Source organism: Oryctolagus cuniculus, chromosome 5 (assembly GCF_964237555.1).
Source record: "Oryctolagus cuniculus chromosome 5, mOryCun1.1, whole genome shotgun sequence".
Taxonomy (NCBI): Eukaryota; Metazoa; Chordata; class Mammalia; order Lagomorpha; family Leporidae; genus Oryctolagus; species Oryctolagus cuniculus.
Window position 1 is genome coordinate 154,139,377 of NC_091436.1, and position 17,312 is coordinate 154,156,688.

A 17,312-nucleotide genomic window follows, 5' to 3' on the forward strand; every position below is an offset into this window, starting at 1 on the left:
AGCAGTAGGGCCTCTGCTTCCGGAACTTCTGTTTGGAGGGATCCGAGAGGCGAAGTGGACATGCCAACCCCAAGCCCACGTCCTCTGAACCACACTCTGAGTACCCAGTCTGTGAAATTCCAGACCCCAGTAACCCTAGCCCACTTACAAAAAACGTAGAAATATTGGGCGGGGCCATACTGTTCGGAGAGTCCATTAGACCTAAGGTATTTATGCATATTTGTGCAGCTTCTCTCCTCTCTTATCTCTCTTCTCATCTGGCTGAAAAAATAATAGGAATGCCGCAAAGGTACAGTGCTTAAAGTAAGAATAAGCTGACAGATCGATGGGACAGAATGGAAATTGAGAAATAGACTAAAATGTTGGTAAGAATTTGGTATCATGTAGAGGAAAAATCAGATTGGCTCTAAAAGTTCAATAAATGATCCTGGAACAACCGGGAAGGTGTTGGGGGAGGGGAAGACTACTTTTTATTTTTACAGATTTATTTATTTATTTGAAAGCCAGAGTTCTTTCTCAAAGAGACAGGGACAGAGACAGATATTTCATCTGCTGCTTCGCTCTCCAAACAGGCGCAACAGCAAGGGCTGGGCCAGGCTGAAGCCAGGAGCCAAGAGCTTCTTCCAGGTCTCCCATGTGGTTGCGGGGGCTCAAACAGTTGGACCATCTTCCACTGCTTTGCCCAGGCAGATTAGCAGGGAGATGGATCAGAAGTAGAGCAGCTGGGACATGAATCAGCATCCATATGGGATGCTGGCAGCTTAAACTGCTGTGCCACAATGCCAGCACCGTGATCTCACGTCTTAAATCAGTATGTTCTAGATCACTGAAAAGATTTAAATTAAAAATTCATAAAACCCCTACGAGAAAACCTTATTTAATAATAATGCTTTTAATCATCTAGAAAATGTTCCTGAACATGAACTCCAACACAGAAAACACAAATGGGCAAATTTTATTACATAAAATTAAAAATCAAATGACTTCTTCGCTAAAAGATACCTCTGAACAGTTTGTTGTTATGTGTGTTTTGTTATGATTCTTATGAGTCTAAATAAATTCATATTTTAACTAAGTTCATATGCCTATGCTTTGACAGCACTAACTCCATTTTGAGCTGCTTCTTGTAATTCAAGTGATAAGTGACCCAAGGGGCCAGCTGATAGTCAGGAGGTCCCTTGGCATTGCCAGACTGCTGAGCCACATTGACAACTGTGTGCTGATATGCAAATGAGAAGAGTTGGATCCTGGACATCTTGTCCCCAGGTTGATATCTGTAAGCTAAGATAATGTACCTGCTGAGACAATGAATACTAATTCCTTCAAACTGGTATTTGAGGGACCTCTCACCATCTCTCCACTCTGCATGGGAGTTCACTATGAAAGGTGCCTCAGCTGCCGGACACTCAGCCGGAGAGAAAGCCCTGAACTTCATTGCTGATGGTTGAAGACCTGTCGAGCTTCCCCTGGAAGAAGCCTGTTTTCCCAAGCAATTTGAAAATTTCCTTCACAGATACACGGTGTTTGCTTGGTTACTGGCACTCTGTGCTTGAGTGATTTTCTTTTACCTAGTTTTGCCTATCTTTTCATACATTCCTTTTTTTTTTTTTTTTTTTTTTTTTTGACAGGTAGAGTTATAGACAGTGAGAGAGAGAGACAAAGGTCCTCCCTCCGTTGGTTCACTCCCCAAATGGCCAGGAACCAGGTGCCTCCTCCCGGTCTCCCATGAAGGTGCAGGGGCCCAAGGACTTGATTGCTTATCCTGCTTTTATGTGCTTATTGCAGTTAACCAGTTAGCTCACAAACTGTCTTTGCCTCACTTGATTTGTCAAAGGTACAGGAATTTAACCCTCTTGGGAAAATTATAATCCTCAAGGTTAGGATTGTCACCAGGTGTTGGGGAACCAGGCTGGTCTAGCCGCTAGTCCATCATGACACAATTGAACATTTTAGCAAATGTGGTGAAAGATTAACTTTCTTGAGAGACAAAATACTTCCACAAATTAAAAAAAAGAGCAAAAGATACAAACAGATGGTGCAGGAAAATAGTATAGATGGGGCCAGTGCTATGGCTCAGTAGGTTAATCCTCTGCCTGCAGCACTGGCATCCCATATGAACTCTGGTTGTAGTCCCAGAGGATGGCCCAAGAGCTTGGGCCCCTGCATCATGGAAGAGACCCGGAGAGGGTTCCTGGCTTCTGATCCCACCATTTGGGGAGTGAACCCACAGATGGAGGACATTTCGTTTTGTCTGTTCCTCTCACTATCTGTAGCTCTACCTCTCAAATGAATAATAAATAAGATGTTAAAAATATAGTCAATAAATGTGTAATAAAAAACCTTGGCAATATTCAACTGGTGACAATGGTGAAGATAGGCACACTGGGAATGGGAATTGGGAAAACACTATTGGAAACAATTTCGCTATAGTTAGACATGTTTTTAGTGCATATATTCTTTTACCATCTACTCCTTGCCCATCTGCACAAAGATGATTTATTATACAAGAGTTGTCACTGAACTATAACTAAAATCCTGGAACTAACATGATTATCATAAGGGACATGTTAAATTAAAACACTCTGTGAGCATACAATGACATACCTTGCAAGTACTAAAAAGAAAGATCTCTATGTACTGATTGGAAATATGTCTGAGATTCATTAAATTTATTCAACAAATGTTTGCACGACAACTATGTGCTAGGCATTTTTCAAGGTTTCAGGACACTGGGGAAAAATAGGTAAAATTCTTCAATTGATGGAGTTACTTGCCAGAGGGAAAGACGAGGGATACTAACCACATCAAGAACTAAACATATGATGTAAAACATGAAGAGAAATGAATCCGTATGTGGAGGATGGAGAGTGATTGGCTTGTTTTATGTTCAGTTACCAGAGCAGATCTTTTTTCAATGAGGTAGCCTAATGGCTGCTGTTTGAGCCTGTTCACACAAAAATCTGCACAAAGCGCTATTCATAATAGCCACGCCTGGAAACAAACCAGATTGATTGGTTCCAGGGTCTGAGCTCTTAACTTTTATACTAAACAGCCTCTCTTAATCTGAGCCAAGCATCCACTAGGTCTTCCCCCACTACCCTGACTAAGCACTACCCCCAACCCACCTCTTTTTTTTTTTTTCCTTAGATTCTTATTTTACTGAATTTATTTAGTTCTCATGACAACGTTCCTGATATAGGTTATTTCTTTCAAGCACCTCTCTGAAAAAAGACTGTACAAGCAATCTAGGACAAGATTCAAGAACCTGAGCATACTCGAGTAGTACAGTCCTGGGAAAATGTTAATTCCCATAGACATTTAAATAGTATTTCCTTTTGCATTGGCAATTTATTTCCTAACGCATACTATACTGTTTCCCCAGGAATAAATATTTCAAAATAGTTGGGGGGAAGCTAATCTGACCCAACCTTTTGAGTAGCAAGGGTTTGGGGGTTTTCTTCAGTGCAGACACTTTGACACGAGCAGGGTAAGCCTGTTAAACACGCGAGGCAAAAAATCCCACCTTTGTGGAGCCCTCAGCCTCCTGCAGGCTGAGTGCAGGCAGGGACCTCAGCTGTCTCTTCCCTTCTCCTAAGTGCATGGCATTGCGTCCTAAAGAGGTGCAGGCCTCTCAGGCCCCTGGGATCTGGCCTGGCCTTCAAATGCTCTGACCAATAGAATGTGGCAGGGGTGATTCTATAAAGTTCTTAGCCACCATGGATGATGTCTGTACTAGTCTGTTTGGGCTGCCTTAAAAAATAACACAGACTAGATGGCCTAAACACAGAAATGTATTTTCTCAGTTATTTTCTGGGTTCTGGAAGTCCAGGATCAGGGTGGCTGCAGCATTGGTTACTCCTGAGGTCTTCCTTCTTGTAGGCTGTCTCATGTCTTGATGTTACCTTTGCTCTGTGCACACCCATGCCTGGTGACTCTTCCTCTTCTTCCCCCTCCCCACAGGGGAAATGCACACATTTAATGACCAGATTATATACATTTATGTTATACATATAGCTAAACATTATTTACTCTTGCCATGTAGAATATGTTGTGAAAGGTTCTGCTTTGCTTTTTTTTTGGGGGGGGGGTTCGTTCTTATTTATTTGAAAGGCAGAGTTACAGAGAGAGGGAGATCTTCCATCTGCTGGTTCACTCCCCAAATGGCCACAATGGCCAGAGTTGGGCCAGACTGAAGCCTGGAGCTGGGAACTTCCTCAGGGTCTCCCATGTGGGTGCAAGGACACAAACACTTGGGCCATCTTCTGCTGCTTTCTCAGGCCATTATCAGGGAGCTGGATTGGAAGTGGAACAGCCAGGTAGAAACCAGCTTAACCCACTACACCACAATGCTGGCCTCTCTATGTTCTTTCATATATATAAAAAATTTGCTGGTCACAAGTCAGTGAACAAAATTTGGAAAGCACTAATGTGTTACAACGTACTAACTGCTCTAGAATGTTCTCAAATCTAATTTAAATTTTCAGGGGAACTTATAGTCTTCATCTTTCTTGGAATTAGCCATAATGGTTTTCTATGTTCTTAGGGAAAAATAAAATGAAATTTTTTATTTTTAAAGATTCATTTATTTATTTGAAAGGCAGAGTTACAGAAAGGGAGAGGCAGAGGCAGAGAGAGAGAAAGTTCTCCATTAGCTGGTTCACTCCCCAGATGGCTACAACAGCCAGGGCTGGGCCAGGCTGAAGCCATTAGTCAAGAGCCAAGAGTTTCTTCCAGGTCTCCCACGTAGGTGCAGGAGCCCACGCACTTGGGTCATCTTCTGCTGCTTTCCCAGGCATATTAGCAGGGGGCTGGATCTGAAGTAGAAACAAACTGGTACCCATATGGGATGCCAGCGCTGCAGGGGGTGACTACCTCACAGAACCCCTAAAATGAATTTTAACATAGCCTTGTTACTGTGTATCCAGCCTAGGCTTGGTACATATTTTCTGTGTACTTAAAACCCCCACCTTCTCAGACCCAGCAGTTGAGAGAATGACTTGCAACTTATGTAACAGGACCTTATGTTTGTATTGTGTATTTCATATAAAAGTCTTTTTTTTTAATGTACATTATTTCAGTTGATGCTCAGAACAACTCAGTGAGGTAAGTAGGGACAATATTATCAGATTCCCTTTACAGATAATTAAGATTCAGAGAGGCTAAGAGACTTTCTCAGTTGTATGCCTAGTAAAAGGCAGAAGTAGACTGAGAACCTTCAACTTTTTGGTCAAGAATTCTGTAAACCACATAGCTTCTGGGAGTATAATGTAACCTCAAATATTTTTAATCCCTTTGTCTTCACTTTCCTTTTTAAAAAAATTGTCTTTATTTGAAAGAGAAATATCCCTGCTACTTTACTTCCCACATGCCTGAAACACCTGAGGTGGACCAGGGTGAAGCCAGAAGCCAGAAACTCAACCTTGGTCTCCCACATGGGTGCATATTGGCAGGAAGCTGGAATTGGGAGCAGGGTTGGAACTTGACTTCTCAAGCAGTATCATAATCGTTGCACTAAATGCTCACCTCATCCTCATTTTCTTATTATTGGTTCAACTTCTTACAGGATACAATAAAAGCCTATGCTTCTCTTCCAATGAAAACTTTTGGCCATTTTATATGTACATATAAAATTGGAAGGCACTATTTTGTTGGCTGCAGTGTGATGGAACATAAGCCGTATGAATGACCCTGAAGGCCAAAGAATTGGACCAGAAGTTAGAGAGGATATAAAATAGAATGTGTTAATGAGAGTTAGTCTCTGTTTTACTCTTGCGAGAGGGTTCAGTGGAGAGCTTTAATGCTTCAAGATGAGACTTGAAATTTTTAAAGTGGATCTTAGTTTCATAAGGTTATTCAGACTCAGATCTTAAATGAATAAAGATAGTAGGCTATAGTCTTCAAAACCTTGGTACTTTATGCTTTCCAAAGGTGCTAGGATTTGAATGCCACAATACAAATTGATTCGTGTTTTGTTTATTAATACTTCACATGTTTCCTTAAATGAACAGTCCATGTTCATTTTTTTTAGATTTATTTTATTTATTTGAAAGAGTTACAGAGAGTATAGACAGAGAGAGGGATAGACAGAGAGAGAGGTCTTCCATACCCTGGTTCACTTGCCAGATGACCGCAACGGCCGGAGCTGTGCTGATCTGAATCCAGAAGCCAGGAGCTTCTTCTGGGTCTTCCACGTGGGTGCAGGGACCCAAGAACTTGGGCCATCCTCTACTGCTTTCCCAGGCCATAGCAGAGAGCTGGATCAGAAGTGGAGCAGTCGCCCCAGTGGAATGCCAGCGCTTCAGACCAGGGCTTTAACCCACTGCGCCATAGCACTGGCCCTCCTTTGTTCTTTAAATCTTATTTTTGGCCGGCACTGCGGCTCAATAGACTAATCCTCCACCTGCGGCTCCCATACACCGAGTTCTAGTCCCGGTTGGGCGCCAGATTCTGTCCTGGTTGCCCCTCTTCCAGGCCAGCTCTCTGCTGTGGCCCGGGAGTGCAGTGGAGGGTGGCCCAACTCCTTGGGCCCTGCACCCACATGGGAGACCAGGAGGAGACCTGGCTCCTGGCCTCGGATCAGCGCGATGCGCCGGCGCCGCAGCGGCCATTGGAGGGTGAACCAACGGCAAAAGGAAGACCTTTGTCTCTCTCTCTCACTGTCCACTCTGCCTGTCAAAAAAATAAATAAATAAATAAAAATAAAATAAATCTTATTTATTTTTTATCTGGCCAGGAGCCAGATGCCTCCTCCTGGTCTCCCATGCAGGTGCAGGGCCCAAGGACCTGGGCCATCCTTCACTGCAATCCCGGGGCCACAGCAGAGGACCCATATCTTATAAGATTTGAGCCCCACCCTATGACTTCATTTAAACTTAATTACTTCCTGAAAGACCCTATCTCTGAACAATCACTTTGGGGTTTAGAGTTTCAACATAGGAATTCACTGGGGAACAAAAGTCAGTCCATAACAGTATCCAACTAGTCCTCCATGGGACATCACAGAGGGGAGGTGGCTCAGCTGAGGTCATCCGGCCCGCCGTTCCCTGACAAGGACACCGATCTCCTGAATGAAGAGGTCCCAATGACCAGGGAGTGGACCTCCATCTGGTTCTCCCATGTAGGTGGCAGAGGCCCAATACTTAGGCCATCTTCTACTGCTTTCCCAGGTGCATCAGCAGGGAGCTGGATCAGAAGTGGAGCAGCCGGGACTTGAACGGCTGCAGGCAGCAGCTTAACCCGTTGCGCAACAAAGCCCAGCCCCAAAGTCAGAAGGGATCTTGGGCGGGCTGGGGGCATTTCTTTCTGGTCTCTGTGGCTTTTCACACACTCTCTGCCTCCTAACCCCGCCAACTCTTAGATTCCACGGACAGCCAGTCTGCGTGCTCAAGGCTCCGGAACCCCACTCTCCCTGTCTACGTTAACTCTCCTACTGTCTCAGCGATCTACACTGGTTTGCTTACTTCCCCGCTGAGCTCTCTCCCATTCGAAGGGTTTGCAGGCAGCATCACGGGCAGGGTAGGGCGTCGGGACGGAGGGGACTCTGTCCTGCGCAGTCCTGGTCCGCGGAGTGTTAGGATCCGCGTGCTTCGGTGTCCCGAGGGAAAGGAAGAACTCAAAGCACCGACTTCTGGCCCAGATGAGGGGAAAAGCTCGCAAGCTGCATCACAGTTCCCGACTGCACTGAAAATTCTTTCTCTTACGGGAGTTTGCGTTTCCACTTCCCAGAGCAGACTCCAAGGCAAGAACGCAGAGGGCTTAGGCTGGTGGCCCATTCATCACCAAGGGTGCATTCCTGCTGCCGCCTGACCGCGGGTGTCAGGATGGCCGAGTGGTCTAAGGCGCCAGACTCAAGCTCCGCTTCCTCGCCATGAGGATTCTGGTCTCCGAATGGAGGCGTGGGTTCGAATCCCACTTCTGACACTACACTTTTTCTTCAAACCCCGTAATTCCGGCTGTCTCAGCCTTCTGTTTCCTTTCTTTTACCTTTTCCTTTTCGATCCTAACTAATATAACAGATCCTCAATGAGGTCCTTCTCGTTCCTTTTCCGATTTGTCCGTCACTTAATCACGAATCACGTCTTGCTCTGGGTTTCCGGTTGGCTCATTCGAGACGCATTGGGAGCAAAATTCGTCAGGAGGAAACACACTGACCTATACACAAACTAATTACTGGCTACTTCGGACCCCACACGTAATCATGTCCTTTTATCCGATGTCCTCACTCTGTTAGAGCCCATGAAAAATCAAAAACAGCGCTATTTGCCGTTGATCACCAAAAGTAAGGGAAACTACGAAAGGTTCCACCGAGATTTGAACTCGGATCGCTGGATTCAGAGTCCAGAGTGCTAACCATTACACCATGGAACCCTCCCTGGGAGAAGATGGATACACTGTCCATCTCAGATCTCCTGCGTAAGACTTTTGCCAGAGACAGAATATCGCAGAAAATCAGACATCGCGTTAAAGCAAAGCTCAATCTCATCTCTTTGATCAACTTAAAAGAATTTTCAGAGGGTAATCTTTTTTTTTTTTTTTCCCGGATATAAATTCTCTGCACTTCTCTGCGGCGAGCAACAGAAATGCGCAAGACAGGGGTGGGCGGGGCGTGGGAGGAGTCGCACACTGTTCCCCAGTGCCTTCTTCCCAGATCTCGTCCCTTCCGTCTTAGGGGCAGGGCAGAATCCTGGTCCGCGAATGTTTTTACCCCTGGAGTCTTTGATTTGCTTTCCTTTCCAACTGACGGCAGGATAAATGGGATTTTAGTCTCACATTTGAAAGAGAGTAAAGAAAAATACACCATCTCCGTTCTACCGCATCTTTTCTCATCCTGTGATACCTGCAGAAGCCTGGAAGGCAACCTGTGAGGATCTGGGTACTAAGCTCAGCTTTAATGGTGGGCTTGAACTTGGGACGAATGGCCGAGGGCCGTGGTCATTGATAGTCCAGGGGCTTCCACTTAATAGAAGCTCGATCGGTGTATGTTGTATGAATGCATAAATGAGTGGATGAGCGGATGAATGAACTCAGGGGACGGATACTCCGCTTATTTTTAGGCGTTTTGTAGGGATTCTTTTTGCTGTCACTGGATAAGCTAAATTTGACAAGAAGAAAGGCCCCCCAAGAAAGGGCCATTCCAGTGTGGGTGACAAAGGAGAATGTCATAGTTCTGAACAGAGTCATTTATTTTTCCAAATCTTAACAATATTAAGACAAAATGCTTACTTATCTAGTAAAAGTAAGAGCAATATGTAATTAGCAGACCACATGAGTGTAACATAGCTAGAAGAGAAACAGGTGTAAATGACTACTGCGGTCATGTAAATATTAATTCTTGGCCATCTATGCCTAATGTGCTTCTGGTAGTCTCCTGAGGCTGAATTTCTAAGGAACCCTCAAATCTTTTTCTGGCATTTATCCTTTTATTGTGTCTTTTACCAAGCAGGGTGCCCATCACAAATTAGCTGCTCCGTAAGTATACCTTTATTTGAACATATTGTTTAGGAAGTGAGGAAAAAAGCAGTGAAATTCAGACTTCCAGCTAGGTGACCACAAAGTGCTCCTCAATCTCCAAACCTCCCAAGGTAATCTCCCAATTCTCTCTTCTCTTGGTCTTAAACATTGTCTAAGTTGTATCTGATCCAGCTGAAGAATGGACTAAGTCTTTCTTCCTTAGCACAGTTGGTTGGCATTCTGGATTCTCTGAGCCATCATCTTGTGTCTTGATGAATGAAAGCAAAAGAAAAATGATTCTGTACCTGATAAAATGTATGGTGTATGGGGAAAAGCAAACATTATACAAAACTTTCCCAAAAATGTGCTGTGGTCAAGTGCTAAGGTGAGCGATGGGCCGAGTGATAACGGAGCTTGCGCAGTGCCCAAAGGCCGGCTCAGACGCGCGCGAGGAGAGGAAAGGCGGCCAGGGAAGCGCCGGCTGAGCCAGGGCGCGGGGCAGTTCCCCTTCACCTGGGTCGGGAACTTGCAACCAGAAGGCTGCAGCGGTGCTGACAACAGCGGGGGGTTCGCACAGAATTCAGCCCTGCGGTGAGGCAGGCAGGACCTGTCTCCAGCTCCCGGCGGAAGCAGGGAGAAGGACAATCATTCATTCGCCTTTCATGCGGTGTCTGCCCAAACAGGTACCTGGCACATAGCAGGTGCTGGATATTTCCTTAAATTAACAAATGAGTAAAACACCTGTCCCATGTCGGATATTTCTGGGTGGTGAAAATACGATGATTGTCAAGAGAGCTCAGTGGGAGCTCAGCGGCTCTTACTTGGAATATTTAACATATCTATCAGGTTGGGTGCTGTTTGGGGGACGGTGTATATGGGTCTTATCTTTGACCCCCGAGAAAACAGACTTTAGAGGCTGTGTCAACTGTCCGCATTGAGCATGGGGGAAAAACGTCTATTGAGACAAGGGGGAAAAAAAAGTTAGCTTTCGGCTGGCAGCGGTGGGATTCGAACCCACGCCCCCGAAGAGACTGGAGCCTTAATCCAGCGCCTTAGACCGCTCGGCCACGCTACCACCCACAAGAAGGGGCTGCACCCAGCCTCCCCTCCACAGTGCACGGCTCAGCCCTGGGGCCTCCCGCGCTCCCTCAGCTCCCCGCGCCCTCTGCGGGCCTTCCGCCAGCACCCGCCCCGCGTTTCCTTACAGCCGCCGGGACCTGGCGGGAGGCGCGGGAACTGGCGCCGGCCCGTCGCCACCCACGCAGCCTGAGAGGGTCGCGCAAGCCGCCGCGGGCCCGGAGTGAGACGCGACTTCGGGAGTGAGCCAGGCCAGCCACGGGGCCGCGCCGGGTCCTGCCTCCTTGGTCCATCTCAGGGGCCCGAGTGCCCCTCACGGAACCGCCCTCACAGAGAGACAAACGCGCGCGGCCCTTGTTTCAGCCCTGCTGCCAATCGAAGGCGGCGCCGTCCGTCTTCCTGGTCCCGGAGGGAAGGGCTGCGGCCCTCCCCGGCGGCCAGATCCGGGCCGGCGCAGGTCCTCGGCGAGGTCCGGCCTCAGGCGTGCTCAAGGCACCTGAAGTGTCCGCCGGAGGAGCCGGCGAGGGAACTGGGCTGGGGCCGGGAGGCTGCGCCTCTCTCGTCCCGAGTATCTTTGTTATCCAACCTGTGAAATCACAGTTCCGCCTTTCTAGGAAATGAAGACGTTTTCCTACGTTGGTATAGGTTCCGCAAAAACAACCGTTCAGTTGCCTCCTTAGCGCAGTAGGCAGCGCGTCAGTCTCATAATCTGAAGGTCCTGAGTTCGAACCTCAGAGGGGGCAACGCAAGGAAGTTTTTTCTTGCGCTTAACTTAAATCAGGACGCATCAGAATCCTTCTGTGTCTGCCAGGGCGAGGCGTGCACGCTGCACTGCTAGTCATACCCTCTGAGCCCGCCGGTCCGGCCTGCGGCCCTACCTTCCTGTCCACCTCCACCGCCACTCTCCCAAGCTTCCTGCACTCGTAGGCTTCAGGTTGTCAGTTTTCCTGGAGCGCTCTGCTCTTATCTTCCTGGGATGCCAGAGCCACACATCCTGCCCGGTCACTGCTAAGTGTTCAGTCTTTAGTTTAAACCTCATTTCCTTTCTCTAGTAGCCTGGAGGAAGTTATCTCCCTTTACAACCCACTCTGCTGGAGGTGGAGAGTGGGTTATGGTGTCCATAACTTTCTCACTCTAATTTTCTACCACTGTCCTCCCTTTATTCGGATTTAAATGCATTCACACTTTCCATTGTCCTTGTATAGATTACCTAAGTCTGTTTTTAACTGTGTAGTGGAAAACACCCCCGAGCCCAGTTGGGAAGTGCTGCTGAACCCGCAAACTGGGTCCCCTTGCTCAGGGCACAGCAAGCTGCTTACTGGCACCGGGTTGGTGGAAGAAGGCAGGCGTTTGCAACGGGCACAGCAAAGAGTCGGAAAGCTACTTCTTAATTCCAAGACTCCTGAGGGATTGAGAACCCTGACAAAGATTCAAAAGGGGGTTGAGCGGCGGGGCGATCAGCTCGTGTTCGGGCCTCTGGTTGGCCACAGCGCTCAGGGCCTTCCTGGGACTGGTCAGCAACAGGAGGCTGGCGTGTTCTTCTGAAGATTCTGAGACGGCAAAGCGGGCTCTGTCCCGTCTGGATTCTGCGGGTAGACTAGCTGATACTTTGTTGATCAGGGCTTAAAGTTCGTATAAATCAGGCCGAAATAGAATCTAGGGGTGAGATGTTAGCACAGACAGGATAACTGGATTCGGAGTCTTCGCAATCTGGAGTCCTGCCCGGGCGCCTTGGCGCTGGCACCACTTCCTAACTTTAGTGAATTAATGTTCAGTACAGAGTTGACTTGTGACCGCCACAGTGTGGACACGAACTGCAGGGTACGGGAGAGAGACTGGGGTGTGTTGCAGCAAACGCCAAAGGCAGGAGGGATGGGAGCTTGCTTCCAAATACAGAGCAGAAATGTACCACGTGACAACCATTGTCTGAAACCCGGACTTTGAGGACGAAATTGCTGTTGTAGTAAGTAAAGTAGGAAAGAAGATGAGAGGTGAAGTAACTTGTCTAACGTGGCACATCCAAAGCGATTGAATAAGATTTAAAACGATCTTCTATTTTACAACAATAGTTATAATACTGATAATGGCAACACCTACTTTTCATTGAGCTCTCAGCATGTCCTAGAAACTTTTTTCAAGGATTCATTTCCATCATCTCCTTGAATTTGGAAAAGTAGGTCATGAGACTATACTTGTTTGTTTCGCTTAACATTTCCGAACATTTTCCTGACAGCATTTATCGCACCGGTAATTAAGTGGTTGTATATAATTCTTTGTGTCGTGGCTACTTTTCCTTGATAAAGTATAAACCCAAGACAAAGCAGACTGCTTTGCTCAAGATAAGCTGACAAAGCCATTTTGTTGTGTGCTTAGTGCAAAACATTCTTAGCATCCGGGGGACTTTGGAAGTTAAAGAACATGGCAGGGAGGCGAATATGTCTTCAGTTAAATACACTTCTAGAAGTAATTGTGTGGGTTACATTATACAAGAATGGGGGCAGAAATAGCTGGAGCCGCATTGGAAAGGAGCAAAGGTTGGTGATTGTGGACATTTACAGAGTGAACCAGCGATGGAAGATCTCTCTCCCTGTCTCCTGTCTCCCCCTCTCTCAGGAACTCTAAGTTTCAAATAAATAAATAATTTTAAAAATTTTAAAAAGAACAAATGAACAAAAGAAGTGGGCAAAAGAAAAGTTAAGAGCAAAGGACCAAAAAATAAGTAGGACTGGGAAAAGGAATTAAGTTTGTACAGTTACCTTTCTTCACACTAGGACAAATGAGGAGAAAAGTCCCGACATGGAGCCCGGATAGCTCAGTTGGTAGAGCATCAGACTTTTAATCTGAGGGTCCAGGGTTCAAGTCCCTGTTCGGGCGTGGCTTTTTAAACTCTTATTCTAACTCCATCAGTGAACAAAAAGCATTGGAGTAAGATAGTGACAGGGAAAATGTTAGGAAAATAGAAACAACATGCCGGCTGGTACCGAGAAATACTGGGTTGGGCTCTGGAAATACCGGAATGGACAGAGCAGATTCAGTGTTGATGTTCATGGAAGTTTTAATCCAAGAAGACGGGATGGTGTGTTGGTTCGCTAAGGCTGCCATAACAAATCGGGTGGCGTAAAACATTTATTTTCTCAAGGTTATGTAGGCTAGTAGTCCAAAATCAAGGTACTGGCAGCGCTCTGTTCTCCCTTTGAACGCTCTGGGGAAACCTTGCTTGTTCTTTGGTATTGTTTTGTGGTAGGATAGCGCCCTTCTCTGCCTCCGTCGTCACGTGAGCTTCTCATGCGCACACCCAGGGCTGGGTTCAGGACCTGCCCTAATTCATTATGACTTCAATTTAACAAATCACATCTGCAAAGACCTCATTTCAAACAAGTTCACGTTGGGAGGTTTCAGAAGGCCAGGCGATTTTGTGGAACATGGTTCAATGCAAGACTGATGGTGAAGGGAGTTAGAAGATGAAGCAAAACTTGCTGGGAAAATTGAATTATTATTGTATTTTTTATTTATTCATTAAAAAATATACTAAATGTTTGCTACTAGGATACTATTATCTGGCAGGAATTGAAGGCGGAGGAACTTGAATGGATTTTCTATTTTAGGAATACTGATAAGTAATTACAGGTCAGGATGAACTAGGAAGAGGTTAGGGAGTTTGAAACAAAAACTACACTGCCCCCTCTGAGGTTCGAACTCAGGACCTTCAGATTATGAGACTGACGCGCTGCCTACTGCGCTAAGGAGGCAGATGGTGAAGAGGTCTCCCCATATGTTTTTGCTACTGAACTTCATCTTGCCATCTAGGTCAGCTCCACATTCTTTTCATCTTGAATTTCTAAAATGAAGTGCTCTTCTGGAATGTCCCAAAACTTTAACAGCTCCCAGCACCTGCAGCAGAGGAGCAAAGTCGCTGCTGACCCTACTGCTTTTGGCCCCCTGACTAGACGGATGACTCTCACTTCTCCCATCAGGAGGAAAATTTCCTAAACTTCGAGTCCAGTAACCTGCATAGCTGCCTGCACCTGCGTCCAACCACTGTCTCGAGGTAAAAGCAAACTCGTCTTTTTCATCCCTCACCATCCCTCTGTCCTCCAATATCTTTTCTTTCCCCTGGACACTTGGGACTCAAGTCTTCTTGGTGCAAACTCTGGGGATCCGCCAGTCAGACGACGAGGGAGCTGGGAAAACTTCGTGGAAGTCATTCAGATTTTCCCCACGGGCCCTTCCGAATGCACGGAGCGGAGGAGCAGCGGTGCGTCGCTCCTGGGCTTTGCAGAGGTTTAGCCCTGCACGTCCTGTCTCAAGGGAGAAGCTAGTACCCCGGGATTTGGAAAAATCCGGTTTTCGGCGATGGAGGCAGAGGTTAGAGAAAATACAGATCAAAACAAAGCTAAGCAAGACACCATGTGAACAGTCGCTGAAAGTAACTTCGACTTTACTGTGAAAAGCATTCGGCTGAGTTTCTGACGCCCACGACAGCAGCTGTGATTTTGTAGGCGCTGCGGGGCCCTCCGCGTGGCGCCACGCAGAGCGAGGAGACTCATGAGTGCGGTCTTAGCGTCGTAGTTGTGAGTTGGGTTCCGTCTGAACATTGACTGCCGGGTTGAGATAGTGAGAATTTGCATCGAGATAGTGCTTGTGTAATTTTGAACATTACGAATATTAGGAACACAATCTTCAAAGAGTTCAGGTCAAGAAATGAAGGCTGGTTACCATGCGTATGCCAGCACGACCCAGATGCCACTGAAAACGTCTAAATGACTGTTATTTGAATGATAGATGTCAGGACACACACTCCTGCATTTGGGGGATAGATAATCAAAACAGAACATACTGCACAACATGCCAGAGAGAGTTTGCATGTGAATGGACAGAGGAAGATGGAATTTCAAGTCCAGGATGAGACTGGCAAGAAGTTTGGAATCAGTCAAATACACGTTCATCTGCTCCCACAAAACACCAATGCTCATTAGAATAAAACACCTTTAGACGCAGGCATAATATTATGACTCCCTTGATTACTCTATTTCCTAATTCAGAGGTTGCAACTCATGGGCAAATAAAAGAGGAAATATAGATACCATGTATTGGCCCCCTGTTGTGTACAGCTGATTCACCCAGGTGACCTTGCTCTCTACAATGTATCAGGTGATGTGTCAGATCCCAGTATCAACAACAATAAAATACAACAAAATATTTGCCCTGGTGCTCACCTACTTTAATATGAAATATAGATTGAAATTGTCCTCATGATTTATTTGAATATTTAATGAAACCACCAGAAAAATAAACAATTGCTGATTTTTGGTCATCAACCTGCATCTTTGCAAGCAGTGCATATGTAAATCCTAGCAAATTACATTCAAACTATAAATTAAAATTTTTTTTATTTTTTAAGGAATACAAATTTCATAAGTACAATTTTAGGAATACAGTTATTCTTCCCACCATAGTTGCCCTCCCACCAACACTCCCATCCTATAAATTCCTTACCAAAGGAAACAAATGCCCTCATATGCTAAGTCTCCTGCACACTTTGTATCCCACACTGCTAAAAGTGATTGTGATTTGCTTAATGAGGTTTGTGGTCATTTTTCTCAAAAGCTGCAGAAGTTCATGAAATGTTTGACTTTATAAAAGTGGAAGATGATAGCTTCCTGAGATCTGTGCCTACAACATAGCTATTATTGTAACTGGCCATGAAAAATATGTTAAAAGGTTTGCCTGTTATAACATCCCATTTTCTAAGTATGGAACATGAAGCATGTCCTTCTCTAATTTGGGAATATTTTATGCGTGCAAATGGAGAGGACTACAATAAAACAGAAATTTATACCTTTGGGTTTTTGTTTGTTTGTATTTGAATGCTGTCAAAGAACAATATTTCTTCAAGTTTAGTTTGAAGATCTAATTGGCTTTTATTAGCAGTTCATGAAATGGGCAGCCTCCTCTCTAGGAAATACAAAGATACTCCCTGAGACAGACAGGGAAGGTGGGCTTTGCAGACAGAGTTGTAACCTGAATGAGAATCAGATTGGTCATTTCAACATTACTTTTCCTACAGGGTTAGAGCAGAGGACCATTCCTCATCGTGCTGGCTCTCGTAGACTGGGTACCTTTCTGTTGGTTGTTGTCAATCTCTCATTTTTTAGAAAACTGTCCCATTTTAAAGTTTACCTTGATTACTTGGTACCCACCATGAGTTATTCCACTCTGTTTTGATCTGATCTATTGAGGTCTAGTGCAATAGCTGAATCCCAAACAATGACCTCAAATCCCAAATAATGTCAGTGTGCATTGCAAATAAGTAAAAACTGTGATGCACACTATAGTTCTCGGTATAGGTTCCACTAAAAAGTTTGAAAAACAGAATGGAATAAAAAATGTTTAGAAATGAAAAAAAAAATCAAACACCAAAAACATTGACCTGGGGGCAATGGTATGGGGTCTGAGGGCTGAGGGCAGCATGTTAAGGGAATGCTTCCCATCAAACCACACCCTCTGCTCTGCAGCCTGCTGACCATGGGAACCTGAAACCATTCCATCTAGCATTCCACAGTATTCCTTTGTCTGCCTGGAAAATGGTGTTGAGGCACCAGATTCAAGGTTTGTTATTTGTAAGACCCCTGCAAAAAGCATAATAGAACCATGATAAACACTTTAGTAAGTAGAATGATAAATGCCTTTCCCCCACTTAGTGTTGGTCCTGGGAAATGGGGGAGTAAACTGGTTCTCAGAGAAAGCAGTTAGATACTACTCAGAAATACGGGCGACAGAACATC

General features: G+C 45.6%; 6 non-coding genes across 6 annotated transcripts; 3 read left to right on the plus strand and 3 right to left on the minus strand.

Annotated features, from left to right (window-relative positions):
* The first annotated feature begins 7,814 nt into the window (after positions 1–7,814).
* TRNAL-CAA (transfer RNA leucine (anticodon CAA)) lies at positions 7,815–7,920 on the plus strand. Its single transcript has 2 exons — positions 7,815–7,852; positions 7,875–7,920. It is a non-coding gene; the product is annotated as a tRNA-Leu (tRNA).
* Positions 7,921–8,295: 375 nt separating this feature from the next.
* Positions 8,296–8,367, minus strand: TRNAQ-CUG (transfer RNA glutamine (anticodon CUG)). Its single transcript has one exon. It is a non-coding gene; the product is annotated as a tRNA-Gln (tRNA).
* Positions 8,368–10,443: 2,076 nt separating this feature from the next.
* TRNAL-AAG (transfer RNA leucine (anticodon AAG)) lies at positions 10,444–10,525 on the minus strand. Its single transcript has one exon. It is a non-coding gene; the product is annotated as a tRNA-Leu (tRNA).
* Positions 10,526–11,197: 672 nt separating this feature from the next.
* On the plus strand, positions 11,198–11,270 carry TRNAM-CAU (transfer RNA methionine (anticodon CAU)). The gene has a single exon. It is a non-coding gene; the product is annotated as a tRNA-Met (tRNA).
* A 2,058-nt stretch (positions 11,271–13,328) lies between these two features.
* Positions 13,329–13,401, plus strand: TRNAK-UUU (transfer RNA lysine (anticodon UUU)). Its single transcript has one exon. It is a non-coding gene; the product is annotated as a tRNA-Lys (tRNA).
* Positions 13,402–14,203: 802 nt separating this feature from the next.
* On the minus strand, positions 14,204–14,276 carry TRNAM-CAU (transfer RNA methionine (anticodon CAU)). The gene has a single exon. It is a non-coding gene; the product is annotated as a tRNA-Met (tRNA).
* Positions 14,277–17,312: the final 3,036 nt, after the last annotated feature.